Genomic DNA, 22,971 nt, shown 5'->3' with positions numbered 1-22,971 from the left:
ACTGACTTGCTCTGTATGGAATCTTAGTTAGACGTGATGGAGGAAATGAGCACAAGAAACGTGAGGTAGGTAAGAAACAGGCTAAATGCAACCCAGCGATTTGTACTGAAAGTGGAACTACTCAAATGAGGGGCAATTCTTAAAGGAGGTCTTCAAGGATCCATTTTAGGATGAGTCTTTTTTCATTGATGACCTCGACACAAAAAATACATGTACTAATTAATGGGTGCTGATGTTAAAACCGAGAAGCAGCACCAGTCTGGCTGAGGACCAAAATACCATACAGAAACAGCTGTATGACCTTGAGGACTGAAGTAATAGAAACTGGATTAAATTTTAATACTACAAGTTACAGTGTTACACACTTGAAGGCTGCTATGAAATACAGACAACTAAAAGCACTATAGGAAAAGGATGGCCATCACAGGATACCCAAGACATCCCTTTGATACAGCTGTGAAAAAGGCAACTGAAATCCTATGATGCATCAGGAAAACTATGTACAGCAAAGAAAAGAAAGTATAAATGCCATTGTATAAAGCACTTTTGATGTTGCAGCATGAATGCAGTCTACACTTCCAATCATCTGTGTTAAAAAAAAGATAGATTCAAACTGGATCAGGTGCAGAGAAGTTCTCCAGGATAATCAAGGGACAGAAGGATTCCCTGCCTTCTGAAGGAAGACTTAAAGAGACTGGCCCGCTTACCCTGAGAAAAAGAAAATTAAGTCAATTATGACAGCACATCTGTATTGGGTTTCTGTGGCAGGGTTTTGGTAGTAGGGGGGCTACAGGGATGGCTTCCCTGAGAAGGTGGTAGAAGCTTCCCCTGTGCCCGACAGAGACAATGCCAGCTGGCTCTAAGACAGACCCTCAGCTGGCCAAGGCTGAGCCCATCAGCAACCGCGGTAGCACCTCTGTTAACTTAATAGAGTTAAGAAGGGGGAAAAAAATGGCACAGCAATTGCGACCGGAGAGAGGAGTGAGAATATGTGAGAGGAACAGCTCTGCAGACACTGAGGACAGAGCAGAAGGAGGGGCAGGAGGGGCTCCAGGCACCAGACCAGAGATTGTCCTGCAGCCCCTGGTGAAGACCATGGCGAGGCAGGTTGTCTCCCTGCAGCCTATGGAGCTCCATGCTGGAGCAGATCTCCACCTGCAGCCCAGGGAGGACCCCACACCAGAGCAGGTGGATGCCCAAGGAAGGCTGTGACCCCATGGGAAGCCCACGCTGGAGCAGATTTGCTGGCAGGACCTGTGGCCCCACGAGGGACCCACACTGGAGCAGTCTGTTCCTGAAGGACTGCACCCCGTGGAAGGGACCCAGGCTGGAGCAGTTCATGAAGAACTGCAGCCTGTGGGAAGGACTCATGCTGGAGATGTTCATGGAGAACTGTCTTCTGTGGGAGGGACCCCATGCTGGAGCAGGGTAAGAGTGTGAAGAGTCCTCCCCCTGAGGAGGAAGGAGCAGCAGAGACAACGTGTGATGAACTGACCACAACCCCCACTCTCCACTCCTCTGTGCTGCTGGGGAGCAGGAGGTAGGGAACTCAGGAGTAAATTTGAGCCCAGCAAGAAGGGAGGGGTGAGGGGAAGGTGTTTTAAGATTTAGTTTTGATTTCTCATTACCCTACTCTGATTTGATTGGTAATAAATTAAACTAATTTCCCCAAGTTGAGTGTGTTTTGCCCATGACAATTACTGGTGAGTGATCCCTCCCTGTCCTTATCTCGACCCATGAGCCTTTTGTTATATTTTCTCTCCCCTGTCTCACTGAGGAAAGGAGTGATAGAGTAGCTTTGGTGGGCACCTGGCATCCAGCAAGGGTCAACCCAGCGCAACATCAGAATTTGGAACACCAGCAAGGAGAAGATCAATCTAGACTAAACAATACTGGCACAAGAACAAATGGATTCATACTGGCCACAAATAAACTTAGGTCAGAATTAGGAAGAGGCTTCTAGTTTAATCAGTAAAATGAGTTTTTGGAAGAGCCTTCCAACAAGAGTAGTAAGTGCTAGAAATATGACTCACTTCAAAATGCATCTGTTCATGAAAGGGTCTCTAATACGTTCTATGAAATGATTTCTGAAAACAGCTGGAGGCTACACTTAGTGACCCAAAGATCACTTCAGTCCTTTTTCCTATTTTCACCTATTACTATCCAACATTTAAACTCACATACGTGTATGCTTACACCTCACAGAAGAAATTATGGACTATGCTTGGCATCATAGTAGGTGTAGCCATAAAGTAAATTGCTGTGCTGCTCCTACAACTTCACTTGACTGGGCAACTAGATGAAAAGAAGAGGTAAAAATTTTTGCTCAACTTCTCAGTAGCTGACATTTAACACTTGGTTTTTCCCCCACCCAGAAGTCTGAGCCTATTTCAAAGCACCTTATTGAATAAACATATATTTAATCAATTACTGTTTTCTATAGCTAGGTCACACAAAACAAAAATACAGGTACAGTTCCCATTTGTGGCAGGAGTGGAAGACAGAGGCATTGCTTAGGTATCTATACGTGTTTGGAAAAAGCAAATAGCATCTGCTATCATCTAAATCACTTTGTTCTCTCCTTTATAACAGACTGTGACTAACTATATCAAAGGCTTCAAAATAGCAGATATAAAACAAAATAATAGAGCAGCAATCCTGCAGCACTGCTTTCAGACTCAACCAGTCTCCTTCTCGTCTTCACACAAATAACTAATCTACCCTAATAGTAACTGAGAGAAACAAAGATTCTGTGGAAGAAGAGATCAGATCTTTGAAGCTTTAAAAGTTTTACAACATTTCAGTAATTTGGAAAGCATAGGCATATGTAATATCAATGTCACAAAGCATAAACACAGAAAGATAACCATGAGGAATATACCTACAGCAAACATCTATGTCCACAGGTAATGTACACATACCCTACCATACAGGAAATCTGCTATGTGAGACACACAGGTGTGTGTAAAACAACAGTTAATTTATATCAGAATTATTTGTTATATAGCTTGTAAAAGTTTGAACAAATTGGAAGACATTTAATAAAGGATTTTTGAAACTATTTTCTGTAAAAAAGCTTGTTATTTTATTGTTCCTTGCATTTTTTTCTATGTTACCTGGAAAGCCCTCAATTCTGTAATAACCAGGAGTCTTCTACTTTTATATAATGCAAAGGGACTTGATGAAGAAGGTTAAACATTTATAAACATAGCAAACCAATACAGAAAAATTGAACCATTTCACATTGAAATTCAGGAAAAACAAACAAAATACCCTTTGACGAGGTTTAAATTCTTTAAAAGTAAGCCATCTGCTCATCTAGAAAGCTACAAAGTCAATCATTGCCTAAAAGAAAGGGCCATTCCAAAGAAGTCCTATCATGCTGCAAATGAGAAGAAACAGACAAATCACATGTAAATGTCCATCAGAAAACAAAATGTTGTTCTATTAGCACATTACTTTGTGTATTATAAACAAGACAAAAGAAATTGCATTCATCCAATTTCAAACTCAGCACATGATTGGAGGAGGGAAAGTGGTTATTTTAGATCAAATGTATTTGTGCTCAAATTCTCTGGAATACTATTTATAACTTCTTGAGAGTCTATGTTAGTATTGCCCATCTCAGCACTGGTCTCATTTCAAGTGAAATTAAATCAGCAATACTACTCTGATTATTGTAACAATCTGGGCAGATAGAACTGGACAGAGTTAGAATGATGTCTGTGTAAATTCAACATCAGCAAAAGAATTCCTTTCTTTAAAACTTGTCATCTTGCTAATGGACAGGAAAGATATGCTCAAGCATTTTTAACAGAAAGATATCAGTCTATGATAGTAAGGGAAGTCAGAAAGTGTGGCTTCCTAAGGCACCCTAGCAAAAAAGGGTTGGAAAATTGGTGGCAGAGTTTTGAAAAGAAATTTTCAGAAAAATAAAAGATAAACCTTGATACAAAAGAGTTCACCTAACATTGCAGTACTGAAGGAAGACTTTTACAGCTGCTTAAGCAGATCAGTCTTTTACATGATGGTTTAAAATGCTTTTCATAGCACTGTTATTAAAAAGGCTCTTCTTTAAAATAAAACAATCTTTGAAACGGTAATTGAATAATTCAGGTTTTCCATTCAAGAAAAATTGAAAGACAACTTCAGTTCTCCTTTGATGGAAATTAACAATCTGCCCCTTGTTCCTCCTGGACAGGATGCAGTGCATATGTAAGCAAAAGAGTATTTCATGCAGTGGAAGCAACTACCCAAGGAGACTAGTTATCAAGGCCTACAGATTCATATGGGCAGATGCTCTGGAAGACATGAGAGAGACTCATGCACTGAAACTGCTTGAATAACATCCTTCTGTGGAGTGGAGAAGTGGTGTTGCAATTATAGCGAAAAGATCAGGGTTGACATTTCTGTTTTTACGGCAAGAACACAGATTTCTTAACAAAGTTTTCTTTCTTCTTTCCTCCTCCTTGTCAGTCCCTGAAGACACAAAGAACAGTAACTCTAACTTTGAAATTAGTAAGTGTCATGTGAAGGCATAATCTTTGTAGCCCTGCAATTTGAACTGAATTACAAGACAGAATTCATGAACTGAACACTCCAAAATAGGCACTTGTAAATGTCCATAGTATTAGCTTTCCTTTTTGCCCCTTAGTAGCATGAAAGTGGGAAAAGTTAGAGAAAAACAGCACACACTTGGTTTACTTCACAGAAAGTCAGACGATGTCAAAAATGCTATCCTGACAGCAACAGTCCGACATGGTAACAGAATTAAAATGCTGTCTTTGTAAATTTAAAGGTCATTTGCATGGCTTCACCAGCATTTTTCAGTCTTTACTAATGAAAATAATCCATCCCTTTCAACATCAGGGAAGAAGGAATTAAAAGCTGAATGGAGTCAGTCTAATTCCCATGTATTGACAGAGTATTTTTTACAAATAAAATTATTTCAGTGTAACCCTTATTTATGAAAATACATACCCTTTTTAAATAAAAATCAGTTATTTGAGGAAAATGCTTTCTTACAGATAATCTGTTACAGGTGCAGAATACATTTTTATGCATCTAAACCGCACCTGGCCTTTGTGGTTCTGTCTACATTGTGGCATCTGAACATCTGTTATTTCCTGGGTACAGGCACACATGCCTGGTTCCACATCAGCATATGCATTATTCCTTATGTTTGTATTGTTTTCAAAGAGGAAGATACTTAAGCATGTAGTCTGAAGGGGAGACACAGCATACTCCCTTCTCTTAGCACTTGAAACCTAAATGTGTTTAACCTGGCCTTCTGACTTAGGGGGCATTTCCTAATCATGGGAAAATAAGGAGAATCAGTGTTTACGATATGTGCTGCTGTAATATTTTGGATTACTATGCTGGCATTTCTTACTCAGAAATATAAGATTTCTTTTATATATATCATTGCATATATATATATATGAAATACATATTCTTTTTCTGGCTGGAGCAAATGCACAGTCATAGGTAAGGCTAAAAAAATTTTATTGATGCATTGCGGAAGTAAATCCAGAGCACTTTCTCATGACTATCTTAGTATTGCTATATAAAAGGAATGCGAACATTTCTGTCACAGTAAAAAGATGATAAACACAGAAGACTGAAAAGTATCACTTCCCAAAATATACCAATAAACTAAGTATCTAGAATGAGTGGGTTTGTAACAGCTACTAATACTATGAGAGTCTAAAAAGAGCAACTCATCAGTATAGACAGAGTTGCTGAGACCTGGGATTCAGGCTGAGAATACCAACGATCTATGAAATGCCAGTTATACTGTGAGCCACTGTAGCAGAAGGGAATAGTGATAGAGTGGCAACAGTATGTTATCAACAGATTGAGAAAGACACAATTTCATGTAAAGTTGATAAAAAGTGCAACTTTACCTACTGTTATTGTAACAACACATATTTTCATCATACTTTTAACCTTGCATAACATTTATTTCTCAACTGATATGCACCAGGTGTGTTGCAACAGTCTGTCAGCTGCAATCCATCAAAAGAGGATTTGACTGCTAGCATACAAGACAGCCAAGCAAGATGATTTTTAGTGGGACTGGAGTCAACATTTATTTCTACAATTTTGAAATGGTAAGAACTAGCACAGACTAGTAGAAGCTGCAATCGAAGCATCCACTTCCTTCCACAATTTGACTTTTGGGGAAGTATTAAATATAATTAATAATTAAAAGTATTAATCATAATAATTTATGAATATTCATCATATTCATTGACTAAATCTCAGCATATTCATACCTCAGATACCAAAATGCCAAAGTCTACAGCTACACTGCTAGCAAATTCCACTGTCAATATCTAATTCAGGAGCCACCCTTAAGTTACCAGTGCAGAAAGAATACAATTTTAGCAATGTTTTTTCTAGATATCTATAATAGTAGAATCTTTCATCTGTACATCATAATTCATAGTTGATCTAGCAGTATGAATGTAGTTTAGTAACAGTTAAACTAAACAGCTATGTGAGATGAATGTCCTATTTCAAATATGACAGCATATCATATTTCAAAACTGAAGAGCTTTCCGTAGTTACCTTCCCCACTGATAGGGAAATAAATATTAATATATGAAATTTTCATATGAAAATGTTTCACTTCTTCAGACATGTTTCTCCAGCATGAACTCCTGCACAATACTCCTGCAGAGCTTTGTCATTCCTGTATCTAACTCCACAAGCCAACAGGACATCTCTTTCTAGAGTAGTGTTTACCAGTAACTGACAGGGAGTTAAAAAGTGTTGGCTAACCCCAAATAAAATATGGATTTATCCAAATGCTATTTAGTTTTGATATGCCAGCAGAGACCCATATGAATTTTTATAAATCTGATCAAATTTTGTCAGACAGAAGTAAACAAAAAGGGTTCCCTCTACACAAATACTGATAGAAAACACAAGTATGTAAACCTTTTGGACAAGCGGATAATCATGTATGAGAAATTTTTTTTGCACTCCCTGTCCATCATAATTTCTTGTTGAAAACACTCTAAAGATAACATAAGTAAAATAAAATCATGATCTCTATAAGACAAAAATAAAAACAGAAGACTGACATCTTGCAATAAACTGACAGGCTACGGTCTAGGACTTAACAATGTGAAAACCATTTTAACCAGTTCTTTCTTATCACCCAAATTGTCTTGACCTGGTTTACCCAGAAGTGTCAAAACTGAAAGGTTTAAGATGTACACTCAAATTGTATGTTTTCTTCAGTCTGTCCCAACACTTAGAAAAAAATTAATTCTTGTTCAGTTTGTAAATAGGTATGAAATTGTCTCAGGTCACCGTTGTACATGGTGGGCTTTTTTGAAAACACAGAGTAAGGATATCCCTAATATTTTTAAGGTGTATTTTTGAAAGTAGGAAAAATACAAAAGTGAATACAGACAGAAGAACAACATCACAAACGGAGAGAGTATTCTTTAGACATGGCAGGCAGTGCAGAATTTGTAGTAGAAATAGCAGTATGGGATTCCACAGTAATGTTTCAGTCATTATATTATTGTGAACTGCTATCCGCTCACATTAGTGAATCATGCAGCAGTTAAAATAATTCACTAGCTGGATCTGTCTTGGGGGACATTTACCTCACTGCTGGGCTGTTACCACAATTTATGTAGCACACATACCTGCTTTTAGCTCATTCAGATAACAAAGCAGTCTTTAAACAGGTTTTTAACCTGACACAATCACCCATTCTAACACTCAACCTTTTCATATTCAGGACTAAATACTGTACTGAACTGCTATTTTTAAGGCTCTGGTGAGAGTAATAAGATATCACCTCACAAACTCACACACAGTTTTGTCCTCCAAGGGGGCATGTATTTGAATAAGGATAGCACAAAACAGACTCTAAATTGATCCCGAGTTAAAGGCCAAACAGCAGGAATCCAAATCTGTAGGCAAGTCTTAAATTTGCATTTGATTCTGTAAATACATAGGTTTCTTACAGATACTTTAAACACCCAGTTAGACTACCTGTGCTCTTCAGAGAGACAAACACATCTGTACACAGATCTCTGTTCTTAAAAGACAGACCCCTCGGCTGAGTTTCTGGTTGTAGAGTTACTTTACACCCAACCTTCACACAGGTTGTTTCATGGATCTGTTTCCTTCTGCAGAAAAACTATTTAGGAAAGAAAACACAGACCCTCTCCTCACTCTTACCCAGCACCTGTGCAAAACTGATCCTCCACTCTCGTGTTTTCTGTTCACACGTAATTTTTTTCACTAAGTTAGTATCTGCTTAAAGGAATGATATTTAGGGAGTCTCACAGAGTACCAACCACTTGACTGGATCCACTGATGTGCCTCATGCATGCAGATGATATTTGACCAAAACTGCATAATAAGCATTAGCTTTGCAGACTAAAAAGGGGAGTTCATCCTTTTGAAAGCTTCTATATACCTATATTTTTAGTATTTTTCTTCCAGAATGAAGGACAGATTTACCAGTGGGGCATATAAAGGAGTTACAGTTCCTGCTTGACCCCATTTGCTCTGCTCAGATTGATGTGCTCTCCATGTCATATGACAGAGGATGTGTTGTGCTGTTCAATAGCACCCTTATTCACATCCTGACTACATATAGCAATACTGTATGAACAGATTGCTTTCATGACAGTTTTGAAACTCAGAAGGAGCCAGTTTGAATTGCAATTTTATTTTTAACCATCCTACAAGTGATGTCTACAATCTAAGACACAACTGTCTCCAACATGGTGCCAGTGTAAATAAGTGGACAGTTATGAATGGTTACCTTATATACCGTTAAAGGGCAAGCCACGATCCTGGAGAGATTCAGAGTCCTAGTATCGAGTCAGCAAACAATCTTGCCATTTCTTTTTATTTCCCATCTTCTTTCTGCTGTGGTAACTACATAAAAATGTGATGGAATTAGGAAACAGCTCCAAAAACTACATCAAGGACACATGTGCCGCTTGAATTCTGGATTCTTGGATAACCAGAAGAGTATGACTCAGAAGACTCGACAAGCTTTCCAATCATCTATTTCACAAAAGTTTGTGAAGTAGTTTTTAAACATTTCCAACTACAATCGTGTGATTATTTCAGCTCTTTGCACTTACACTGTGAAATACTCAAATTAAACAAGACTAATCACACATATTCTTTTTGCACAGGATAATATTTATCTCAAGTGGTGTAATTGGCACTTCGGTTATTTGTACACTGTGTAATGCAGTATAATACAGAGATATACAAACTAACAGGAAAGAACGCTGTATTGGGTTTGTGTGGCAAGGTTTTGGTAGCGGGGAGGCTGCAGGGGTGGCTTCTGTGAGAAGCTGCTAGAAGCTTCCCCTAAGCCTGACAGAGGCAATGCCAGCCAGCTCCAAGACAGACCCACAGCTGGCCAAGGCTGAGCCCATCAGCAACAGTGGTAGCACCTCTGTTAACAGAGTTAAGAAGGGGGAAAAAATTGGCACAGCAATTGCAACCGGAGAGTGGAGTGAGAACATGTGAGAGGAACAGCTCTGCAGACCCCCAGGCCAGTGCAGAAGGAGGGGCAGGAGGTGCTCCGGGCACCAGAGCAGAGATTCCTCTGCAGCCTGTGGTGAAGTCCATGGTGAGGCCAGCTGTGCCCCTGCAGCCCATGGAGCTCCATGCTGGAGCAGATCTCTACCTGTAGTCCAGGAAGGACCCCATGCCAGAGCAGGTGGATGCTCGAAGGAGGCTGTGCCCCTGTGGGAAGCCTGCTTCAATGTGTGATGAACTGACCACAACCCCCATTCCCCATCCCTCTGTGTTGCTGATGGGGAAGAGGTAGAGAAAATCAGGAGTGAAGTCAAGCCCAGGAAGAAGGGAGAGGTGGGGGGAAGGTGTTTTAAGATTTGATTTTATTTCTCATTATCCTACTCTGATTTGATTGGTAATAAATTAAACTAATTTCCCCAAGTCAAGCCTGTTTTTCCCATGATAGTAATTGGTGAGTGATCTCTCCCTGTCCTTATCTTGACCCATGAGCCTTTTGTTACATTTTCTCTTACTTGTCCAGCTCAGGGGAGTGATAGAGCAGAGCTGGTGGGCACCTGGTATCCAACCAGAGTCAGCCCACCTCAAATAAGATTGTGATAATTACAGCAAGAGTGTAGACAAGGTGGAAGGGAGGAGAATTTGGAGCAAAACTATCTTCAGGAACAAAATCTTCTTTAGTTTCCATACTTGGAGTCCTCTAAACAGCTTCAGAATATTTTTATCAGTGAATAAACCAACGTGCCATGCAGTAATTGTCTTTGACAGACAGGAAAAAATGTTTATATCTCATTATTGGATCCTACTAGAGCAGCTTTCCTTTAATCAACCAATTCCATACTCCTTTATTAGACAGAAGCCCAAGTCTTCCAGAATAAATGGCCATCTGATTACAGAGTCTCCAGGGGGGCGTGGTGGGGGGGAGAAGTGGAAGGGGGGGGGGGGGCTTATTCCTCTGCCTGGATCATAATTATTTCATCAAGGTTTCCATGGCAACTTTCATTGCTCATGATGGACCCCAAGTAAAGCCGTTCATTTAAAGCGATAGGACACATTTCGGTTCAAAGCTAGATGCAATGAACTTTCACTTTCCAACTTACTCTGTCTACTCTGACAGGATACTCACAAGGGATTCCCAACTTCTTTAGCCACATGTTCTATTCTCCACTGGTTTAAGGCTCCCGCAAAGTGTAATCCAATTTTCACTCGTGAAACAGTTCAGTGAAATCCAAAGCTACCGTCAGGACTGAACAGGAGAGAGGAAATAAATGAATCACATGGAAATAAGATTATGTGCGCTGACTACATGCATGTAAGAAGTGCCAGGTACCATGTCATCCACCTACTTTTTTCAACAAGCATGTGGACTCATTCAACAGCTGTGCTGTGTCCCATTAGAGGCAATATCATACAGGTAGAAAGAAAAACCATCCTGGGGAAGGATTTCTGAGAAACGCAAGGAGTTAGCAATTAGCTACAAATTGCTTAATTAATGAAGAATAAAATTATGACACTAATTAATCTTGTGATAAAATACTGATTTAAGGATCGCTGATAAGTACTATTATTATTATTAGTCAGAAATGCTGCCATATCATAGAGTATTTCAGTTGCTTTAGAAAAGATGAAACCGTAAGAGGGTAATGCTCTTTCTGATTTATAGAAATTTAACTGTTTGCCTCCTCTTACTGTTAGCAGCCATATGGTTAAATCACCATGCTTTATTTAAAGAAAAAAAAAGTAAATATTTCAATCCTTAATTTATCTCACAACAAAACTCTCCATTTTGTGGACATTTTGGGTTTTGTCTCATACTACAAAAAACACTTGTTTATCAATATCATACTATACATATAGCTGCTAATATGATGTGTGCAGCCAACTGTAGGCTGAAGACAATTGTCTGTTGTTGTGCTTTATAGCTGTTTTCAAGTATACGTACACATCATAATAGCCGTGTAATTTTTTTCCCCAAACAATGAAGTAAATTCAAAAACTATTTCACATTACACTTAAATGTTGTGAAGATACACATTTGGGGGGTGGGGAGGAGAAAAAAGACATTAGTCATATCACAAAGGAAAGCTAATATATTAATGGTGAATATGAGAGAAGGCAATGGCAAAGTTAAATGACTTGTTACAGAGTACAGATCAAATTTTACATAATTTTCTTATGCCTCTAGCAGGTGCTCAGCTCTCACGTAGCTGACTGAGCATGGAGCCTGCTTTGCACAGGAGTCCCTGCCTGCGCTATGGGGCTCAATTCAAAGAAGTACTATGAAGAAACTTCATGTAAATGGCAAGCTTTCCACAGAGTGCCCATTCCACAGATCCCGAATTGTCTTGGTGTTCAAGAATCACCAGCTACCACCAAGCTCTTAGCAGCCAGGACAACCTCAGGGCAACCGTGGGGACTAGAAAATGGGAATTTCTGAAAGCTTTAATGAGGAAGATGAGAAGTACTTTGCTCTAGCTCCAACTCCCATCTGAACTGCAAGTCTAAACCTCTATGTTCTCATTGGTTTTGACTTTCTTAGGAAATAATACACTGCGGTCTTCTCGGCCCCATCACCTTCCTTTGGATTCTTGGTTATCAGCCCAATGGATGTTTTAATCACAATTGACCCCTAACAGTAAATATTGTCACAGAAAAAAGTCTATATAGCATTAAGAGGACTAATCTGCAATTTTTGCTTAGGAAACCAGCCTCATTGGACCAGTTCTTCTCTCTGAAAGAAAAAAAAATACTCTTGACCTTTTCTTTAATAAGACATAGACAGCAACTGCTTTCCTACAAGGTTTCTGAGATGCTATTCCACAACTCTATATAATCATAGTGTTTGAGAAAAATTGTAGCCTATTTCATTCAATGGCTTAATGCTAGCTGGTCATCTGAAAGTCACAGGAGTCTCTACACAACAGAACAATGGGTCTTGCTGGAACCTGCTAAAAGTACAGGTGCCTACAGTCTTTCTTAGACAATTAAAATTATTACTGATCGTAACAAGACACTCGCATACAGTAAAGTATATAAGATGACATTTTAAAATATGCTAGAATTAACTATCACTACTCCACGCATCTTTCTGGGATGTCTTATGACATTGCATGGACTTGAACGACAGCCCTGGAATATCCACATGGCTGAGTATTTCTGGATGTGGCACCTTTGGAATCATGTCTTGTTTATGTGTACTTACATCCTGCTACTTAACTTCTTCAATTGCTCAAAGCCTTTAATAACTTTCTATCCTATGTCCACAATACATTTATGCATACTTTTTGCAGTTCATGTTTTGCCAGGAACTTTTGAAGTCACTGGTTTGAACCTACTTAAGGCATGAATTACACTATATAATCTACCATTCCAGCGGACACCCCTTCCTTGTGTGACCACAGCAATGTTTTAATGATGGTCAGGGAAGTAAGTTCATGGAAGTCTTCCAGTAAAATACTACAAGATGCCAGCAGAAAACAATCTTAGCATTTTGAATTTTGTTAGGAGGCACCATGCTTCAGAACCAAGTTGTTCTGTTCAGATATCACAGGGATCAAAAAGTAATGAAAAACAACCATGTTTCAATTTTTTTTAAATTTTAAAAACTGTCCTTGTAAAACACTGACCTCTGGGAGAGTTAAATTTGATGATGAAATAAAGAGAAGAGATGGAGTCAATGACTTTGCAAAGTTTTTTTAGTTCATTTTGCTATATACTGCAGTTTAGTTTTATTTTAAAATTCACGCATATTACATTGCTGGAACTATGAAAAGTCCTGCAAAACCCATGATGCAATGAGTTTGCTCATAGAGGTCCACTCCTGAAAGGTGTATTAAACCTACAATTCAGAGTTTCCAGAACCTTCCAGAAAGTATCAGATATCCAAACTTTTCTAGCAAAAAGGAATTTGATTTTGGGATGTTTGACGCTTTAGCTTAAATTCCATGATGTAGGCTGCATCAGCACCATGAGGGCTTTATACATGACCAATGGCAGAAACTGAGCACCTAACAGATACCAATTTGAAAAAATCAGTAATGCTTAAATGGTGTATTTAGGTGCTTAAATGAGTGGATGGACACTCTGAAAACACTGAGACTTTAAACAGTTTGCATTAAAAAGAAGTGGGTTTTAGAACGTATTTTTAATATCCAAGATTTATTTCTTTATTATTAATGGACCATGGTCCAGTTACAGTGAAAACACAACTAGCAGTAGTTCAGCAAGGGTTTCCAAAAACCCTATTCGGAACATCTATCCCATTTGCTGCTTTTCAGTGCTTCCCTTTTCCTTAATTAGTTCCCTCTAGTTACACAGAATTATCTGAATGATAAAATCAATAAAAGAAGTACTGCTATTCTTTTAAGCCAGTCTTGACAGTGTAACAAAAATGAAGATGAGTTTCAACTGCCATATTAATGAGTAGATTTTCCATGATGAGGTCCCTACCTAGCTTCTTACTTTTCTTTTTCAGAGGAAATTTGACACTTGTTATCTCTTCTGATAGGCAACATGAAGGAGAGGGGGGAAATAAAAAAAAACCCTTGGAACAGGAGAAGGGAAAAATATGGAAATTATGCAGGAAAAAAGCAGCTATGGTAAGTTATACTGTGTTTTTGGGGGCACTACAAATTCCTTAAGCTACAGCCTGTTAAACAATGCAAAATCATAAACCTCCTTTTTTCAGTTACATCTGCTGAAAATTGGAACCAGAAACGGAGGGGTTAAATGGCCAGGGAACAGGTACAGCTGAGACCCTGCAACTCATCAGCCAATGCTGATACCTTGGTAACAGCACATCTACATAAGAGAACAAGACATACTAGCTTTACTCTGGTCTGTTAAGAAGTCATATAGCTTTTTCCACCAAGTCACAGATTTTGGTCGTACTTTGGATTTTTTTTGCTCTGCAATGGTAAGAACTTTTATTCAGAGTTTGTTCTTTTAATCTGCTGGGATGTGTAATTATTAACAGGTTTTATTCCCTTTTGCTCTGAGAGCAGTAGAAGAATGGAGAGCTTGTCTACCAATACCTGCTGTATTTTTCTTTCTGTGAGAAAGCAACAGCTGCTGACTGGTAGAGAGAGGTACTAGCTAGGTTGTCTTGAGATGAAGTACTGGTCTAACTTCTTTATGAAGTATGGGGGGAAAAAAACCCACAAACTTAAGCTGTGAGGGAGTTGAGCAATAAGAACTGGGTTACCTGGCTAAACTGTAGCAATTTGCCTCTAAATCTAACACAAAAATGTCTTGTGCACTGAAGTGATTTTGTATATAATGTTCTTAAGCTTTGAAAATGTTTAAAAAATAGAAAAGGCTAATTATCAAATAGTTTTCTTGGTGTAAATACAGAATGAGAAATAAATGGAGTAAAAAGAGACAGTGCTCTGTAATTCTTCACTAATGCAACTTGGGGGTTCTTTTGTTGTTTGTTGCAAAGGCTGGAGTTGATGATGAACTTAAGACAGTTGTTGGCTTCTGAACTGGAGAACTGATCTCTCTCTGGATGTGGAGAGTTGTATCTATGTAATACCTGGATGAGACTCTTCATGATCTTGGCATTTTGTGTGGTAGTGTTTGTTTGGGTTGGTTGGTTGGGGACTTTTTTGTGCTTTTTTTCTTGTTTTGGGATGTTGTGGAGGGGGTTTGGCAGGGTATTTTTTTTTAAAGCCATCTTGGCTAGCTGGTACTAATAACTGTTAACTCAGGAGTCCCTAGGAAGGGTCCCACATCAACTTCTAGGACAGAGGCAAAGCCTGTGTATTTTTTGCCAATATATTATGAAAAAAAAATCCTTAAAGCTTGTATTGTGCTGGTAATTAAGTTGGTGGCTTATGAAGCTGGTGTATTACTACGGGTAGGTGATGAAATGTAGTTTCAGTATACTCATGAATATCCCTAATCCCTATGAGCTGTGAGTGTTTGCGGCTTGTGAAAAGTAGTACATCCCAACAAAGACAAAGCTTAACTTCACAAAATCTCAACAGAAAACAGTGATGATGCTAAACACAAAACCCTAATGTGAAAGAAGCATTCATTATCTTTTGGGGCTATTAACCTATTTTTATATTTCAGTGTTGATACTACAGCTGTCTAAATGACATATATATTATATCTGTACAAAAAAATTGTGGGGCCTAGAGAATCAAAGTTACATAAGAAATATGTTGGCCCCTTGAAGCTGAGGAAGCCTGTCAGTCTCTTCTTGTGGTGTGAAGGCCTGGCCTCTTAGACATGCTGTATTTGCAGCTTCCCAGTGGAGGCTGTGGTAGCTGGGTTACTGCGCAAAGGGCAGATCCAGCCCTGATGTGAAAGGAGCGGCAAGCCCAAGACTTGAGCAGGTCTGCATCAAGGTGGGACACCAAGCTCCACCTTCTCCCACCACCATCCTGATCAGAAGAGGGTTGCTTCTTGTGACTGGGTGTAAGCCTGCCTTAGACAGTGCTGTTGTCTTTGAATATGCTATAACCATGGGGGAGGGCTTTAAACATGTTTCCCTGCTGTGGCACTTGTTTATAGTAGCTTACAATATCAAGACAGATGAATGTAAAATGGGATCACATAAAACAGAATTGGATATATTGTCAGTGCTACCCATGTTTTGCAATGGCACAGCGTAGCAGTCCCAGGTGAGCATCATACTTGACCAGTTCCACAACTGGAAACAGTAGAGCTGTGTCAGCATGGTGCTGCACCTGAATTAGCCACACTTATAGATAGAAAGCTAACGTATTTGAGAACAGACTGTGCTAATGCTACGCAGCTCTAGGCATCCAAGCTGTTAGCTGGGAATGTCACAGTGAGAATATACCAGGTTCTGTGTTACTAGCTAAGAGAGGTCTGCAGCAGAAGTCTACCATGCTGTTGCACTAGAAGCCACATGGAGGGGAAACATCTGAGCAGGTCTGAGGGAAGAGCCTTAAATATGAACATAAGTCCAAAGTCAATGTTCTACTTTAGTGCCACCTCTAAGATTTACGCTTAACTCGGCTTTTGTTCCTTTTAATGTTTTGTGGTTGCTAGGGTGCCCCAAAAAAACACAAGAAGAAATGTTTCTTGCAGAAGCTGCTAAATATAATTGGATTGTTCACCCTAAACCATACACTAAATCCTCAGATTTAGGGACTCTCGTAGCAGTAATGACAACAAAAGTTGTCATTTGAGAGTGGTTTATCTGAAAATGTAAACTGCTGCTTCTCGGGGTGTTAAAATACAAAAATGGATTTACTCTGTTCCTAAAGGAGTCTTGCCACTCAGTTGTAGCCAGCAATTCTGTCTCTAACGACCAGATAATAGGAATATGATCAATTCACCCCAACTTTAGACCCTGAAGAAAAAGGACAGAAGGAATCATACTGAGTTGCTTGCCTCCTGACTCACTCTAGTCTAAGCCAAAATGACTCGGAGCCAGTATTTTCCACCCACTCACCCCATTATATATTGGGGGAGGAAACCAAGGCATATGTACTAGATGAAATGTTGAAGTCATCAGTCAACACTTAATGAATACATATTGTTTCATTATTTGTATTTGTATTGATTGTTAACCTAACCTGACAGCAGAATGTGAATTGCTGTGTATGTTAGTAAACTCTCCCACGAAAACAGGGCTCTGAAACTGAAGATTGGGAGGTAGTGTGTATAAATATAAGTAAATATAAAAGACATGACACTCTTAGAAGTTACTAACAATAAAGCAATATATGCAGGGCTTGTCTTGGTGATAATCATGTTTATCAAATGGTGCTTCTTTCATATTAAAAATGTAAGGCCTTACAAGGGGGTTTCTACTAAGAAGCCGTTGATTAAAATAACTTGCCATTAGACTACTTTTATGTATCAGATAAAATTTTTTTTTTTAATTTATTGCCTCCAGTGGCACCCATTTGTCCTTATACATCTTTATCTTCCTTACCTGTATGGTGTATTTTGTACATATGCAGGGAAGGGTTTAAGGTGAAAAGTTAAAGATTAAGAGAAGTACAATACCCATAAATGACAAAAGAATATAACTGGAAAAATTAATCCTGTGCCTAGATTGCCTGGCTCAGAAAACTATCCTACTAGAAATAAAATTGCATTAGACCCACTAACTCAATGGTTGTGGGGGGAACACTTTTTTGTGTTCCTGTTAGCATCTGCTCCTATAAGGGGCTCTTTACAGGAAGACTCTTAACTTCCTGCGATAGTACATTCAGATGAGCTGTACCTCGCTCCTGCTTTGAACACAGATAGCTGTGATTCCAGGTAAACTGGGCAACTTACTATGTCTATGGCTATCTGTAAAACTTAACTGGCAGGCATGGCAAATGGTCCTACATAAATTGCAGCTCTGTACAATCACAGGACTAATGAGTAATTTAAATGCAGAATAGCATAGATGTAGGGGTCAGCACTCCAAGCACTAATTTATGTGATCAAAGTTGTTTTGCTATATTCAAAATAGAGCAGAAACACAGACAACTTTGGTTTGCAGTAAAATACTATTGCCACCTTAAAAGCATAGTCTACTGCTAACTGCCAGATCTAAATAAATAGTGGTTCAAAATGCTGGATTACAGCAGTACCAAGCTGTGAGTTTACATTCTTGGCAAGAGCAGTTATTGCAAGGCTCACTGAATTGATGCCGAAACAATATTAATCACTACACTAAAATGTATATCTAACTTCAAGTCCTTCACAGCAAGACTACTGTGTATCTTCACCTGTATTCTGTTTTAAACATTCACAATACAAAACAATCTGAAGCCTCCAGGATTTCTCAGGAAATATACATCCTGCACTATCCTGATTAGTTTTCTTCTAGGGACATGACTTCTTTTTTTCCCCCTCCTCCCACTGCGTTTTCTTCTTTGATTCATCCTGATGTATATGGCCTACCTCACAGAACTGCAAGGGGAGCTGGTAGGGATCCAGGGCAACCTGTCAGCACAGGCAGCAGTGAGGTGGTGACTCAGCAGAGGCACTGTGTGTCTTTGCAGTCTGCTGCAGCACCGCTCACTCGCAACCTTCCTGGAGGGAAGTCTTGTCTTTGACACTGAATGTGTCCACAGTTCCTGCTCATCCTTATTTTCACAGAAGGGAGGACATGCCATCCTCTGAACCTGAAAACAGGGAGCTGCCCTACAGAAGCTAAATAACCCAAGGAACAGAGGCTCTGTGTGATCTGAAGATTACTTGAGGCTTAACCTGAGAAGGCAGCCAGCAATTTTGTAAAGCAACTCATTAAGAACCAGACCTTCACCTAAACTGCAGTGTTAAAAATATTTTTAAATAGCATAATTTCACTGTATTTGTGTCACAGTGCATTCTGTACAACCCCAACATGACAGCTGACAGGCACAAGAATCCAATGTACTTGCTACATATGCTGGGATTATTTAGAATAAAACTAAACTATCTGGTTTTCAGAAACAAGATGTCTACTTGTAAAGCCATTGTATTGAACGGTACAAAAGGACATCAATGTGGCCAATCGTGTATTAAAATACTTATTTTTTTTTTTCCTCTTCGTTCTTCAAACTGCTTTTTTAATGACAAGAAAAATGCTCCCTCTTGTGGAATGAAAAATGCAGTATCATTTTCTTCGGCAAAACTCAGGCCTTGAACAGAAATTATATGGCATAGTCTGGTCATCAGGATGTTGTGGTGACTGAGGAGACTGCACAGACCTAGCCCTTGCTGCTTAGATACACTTGAAACTACCTAAAAAGTACCTAGGTATGACTGATACATCTGAAAGGTAACAGTTTATGCTGAAGGGTAGGGAAAAATAGATTATGAACTATACATACTGCACCCCACCTAATTTGCTAATGCAGACTAGACTACACTGTGTCTCACAGAGAACTCTGTCCTTAAATATAAATCTCTGGAACACACATCAGCACAGAATACCTGGATAGCACAGCTTAATTTTTCTGATATTTTTCACAGGTGAGCAAATCCGAACCTTGTAAGGGGTAGGAGGAAAGCAATCATCTCTGGAGCAAAGCTAGAAGCATAAATGAGTCAGTGAAAGACAGTGAGGGAGCATAAATTGGATTTGAACAACCTTACAAGTCATCTTTCCTTCTTTTAGTATCTATTAGCTGATAAGGCTTTCCCTCAGGCTTTTAACTCATGAAGGCTTTCTTCTCAATTATTCATTTCAGAGTTTTATAGCTATTAATTACTGTGATTCTGTCACAGCATGGGGCATACTTTGGTAACTTTAGGGATATTAATCTTGGAAATGTATATAGGAAGAAAAAAACACCTCATAAAACACACTAAGGTCTTGGTGACCTCAAGGGACAAATTAAATGCGTGCATAGGAAGTATCTACCATAGCTTTTGAGAAAGCAGGTCTGAGAAGTTTTGTTTCAAGACAACAGACTCCAGTTCTGTGGTTCCTCACAAAACCTGTTACTGCATAGTTAGGAATAAAAAAAAAAAGCTAGGCTCATTGCGGAGTACGACTAATCATACAGATGGCTTTAGAGCTTGATAAAGCTACTTTGCAGATTAATCTCTTGAGTTAATTGTTCACGCTGATTCAGAATTCTGATATAGACACAGGAGGCTAGGTTTACTAGTTTGAAGGAGGGGGTTTTAAAATACTACATTGTCAACTCTGCTTTAGCTGCTTATCCTTCTTTGTAAAAAGTCTTCCATATTACAGCCTTGGAGGTTAATGGAATGAATGACAATATGACTATCAATATCAAAGTATATATGCTTTTCAAATCTAGGATTCAAGAAGTGAGAGCAAATTATTTGGAGGTAGATACACAGAGATGGAGTTACCACTTGTTCACAGAGATTTGATCAAAAATTACTATGGTGCACTGAATAATCATTCAGTATTTTATAGCTTCTCTTTTAAAGGCTTGCATGGTGGCACCCCACAATCTATTTCCATACTTCAGAGAAGAACTAATGAGGATAGAATCACAGAATGGTAGGGGTTGGAAGGGATCTCTGAAGATCATCTGGTCCAACCCCCCTGCCAAGGCAGAATCACCTAGGGCAGGTCACACAGGAACACATCCAGTCAAGTTTTGAAGGTCTCCAGAGAAGGAGACTCCACAACCTCTCTGGGCAGCCTGTTCCAGTGCTTTGTCACCCTCCCAGTAAAGAAGTTTTTCCTCATGTTGAGGTGGAACTTCCTGTGCTGCAGTTTATGCCCATGGCCCCTTGTCCTATCACTGGGCACTACTGAAAAGAGACTGGCTCCATCTTCCTGACAGCCACCCTTCAGATATTTATAGACATTGATAAGGTCCCCTCTCAGCCTTCTCTTCTTCAGACTAAACAGCCCCAGGTCTCTCAGCTTTTCCTTATATGAGACATGTTCCAGTCCCTTAATCATCTTCATAGCCCTCTGTTGGACTCTCTCTGAAAGTTCCCTGTCTCCCTTGAACTGGGGATCCCAGAACTGGACACAATACTCCAGATGAGGCCTCACCAGTGCAGAGTAGAGAGGGAGTAGAATAGACTTAACTGAAGAATAACTGAAAGGGTTTATCAAACCTAAAGCGTGTACTTAAGCTCAAAACTGCTGTTCTGAAAACGTTTTATCAGCTGCCACCTAGGACTAGATAAATCTAAACTCAGAAATACCCCTTATCTATCCAACCATGCAAAGTTAGTTTTCTGAACATAACCACTATCATGACCTTAATGGAACCAAGCTATCTGCCTTATATTTCAAGCATGATGGGATAGGATGAGGCAACTGGGCATTTCATTACCTAGCTCTCATGAGGTATTTATTCCAACATTGTCTGGAAGATTTCTAGAAAAGGATTATGACTTGCACTATATCTATAAAAACACATATATATACATTAAAATATTTTTTTAAAGCCCTCTTTATCTTAAATATGTCCAAACACTGCTACTCTTAACTAATAATCTAGTGGCTGGGGTACCTGCCTGGAAAATGCAAGAGTTCCTCAGATGGAGAGGATTTAGTATCTTCCTTCTTGAATTGTGTGTCTTTTCTGGGATATCACCAAACTGCAGGCTATTCTAGAAAAGAGGTGCTCTTGGAGACTTTAATAGCTTGTGTGGAGAAAAGAATAAAAAAAAAATCTGATCAATAAAGCTCATGAGAGCTGTATCTTCAGTGAAGTGGTAAAGGCCTTCCAAGCTAGGCTTTTAAGACCTAAGACTAATATTAACAACAAGCCAACACAGTAGTATTTTTTTTTTCCAGTTAACTTGCATTTTTTCCAGCATAGCTTTGCCTTGTGAGATGTTGGCATAGCTAAAATGGGGCCACCACAAGTGTATTTCATGCCTCTATTACTTTTCTCTCAATGCTAGAATGGAAAATGCTGTAAGAGGCAAATGTCAACCTCTGAAGTTTTCAGTTTTCCACCTGTAAAAAGGTTCTTTTTTCTTCTTGACCCAAAGTAAAGGTAGAAGCTTTCATGCTGACTTCATTTACTTGTTTTATAGCAAAAGACTAATGTGGCAGGAATACATACTTGAGACTCTAGGCTAAGACATGAGGCATGCTTGGCCTTGTCCCTTTTGCATTCACCTCAGTAAAATTGTAACTGTGGAACTGAAAATGGTTATGTGAAGGGTTTCTTTCAGCAAAAACTGAGAGGAGAACAGCATGATAAGCATCTGCAAAGCTGTAGGTTTGGAGGTGAGATTAATTCTTTAACCTCACCTTGCAATAGGGGAAAAGCTTCTCCTGAAATAATAATGTGTGACAGAACTTAGCATTTGTTAGCTTTAATATTGAAATGGGAAATACTGGTTCAGTGGCACCAATATGCTGCATGAGGCTGGCATTTGGGTAAGCTAGGGTAGAATGTGGATACTCATGATGGGGGTGTGGCAGGTAGGCCTTTATTTTGAAGTCACCTAGAACATTTTCCACCAAGCTACTGAGGAAATTGTCATTCCTTTGGGTGCCATTTTGTCTAGCGTCCACTACAGTTAAAGTTTGGTATACTAGAAATTATGGAGTGAGACTAATATTAAAAACATTTCCCAGAGAAACATCAGAGTGGTACTCTTCACACTTTTCAGGAAGAAAATTAGGTTTGTGGTTTGTTAGTGAGCTTTTGCACCTTGTTTCTGCTTAACTTCAGGTTATGAAACATAATTCATCCCCTGAGGTTTGGATTTGAAATTTAATATTCCTTCCTTACGTGTGCAGGATTTTATACACAATTTCATATGTATGTTGATTTAAACAACAATTTTTCCAGCTGAAGGAGGAGACTTTGTCATTGACTGAATCTATATGGTATCAACCCATGGTTTCTATGAAGTGCTCAGCTGTTTTTACATACAGGAAAGAACATCATCAGTCAGGATCAAGTTTCCTGTGATGTTGTGTGTAACTCCTAATAGTGAATGCTGCAGATGGACTTAAAATTACCAAGCTTTCATGTTACCTGCCTAACTGCCAGTGTCATATGTGGTTGAAAG

This window comes from Phaethon aethereus (assembly GCF_964289735.1).
Source record: "Phaethon aethereus genome assembly, chromosome: 4".
Lineage (NCBI taxonomy): Eukaryota > Metazoa > Chordata > Aves > Phaethontiformes > Phaethontidae > Phaethon > Phaethon aethereus.
The sequence above is the reverse complement of the archived record's forward strand: the minus strand, read 5'-3'. Positions refer to the sequence as shown.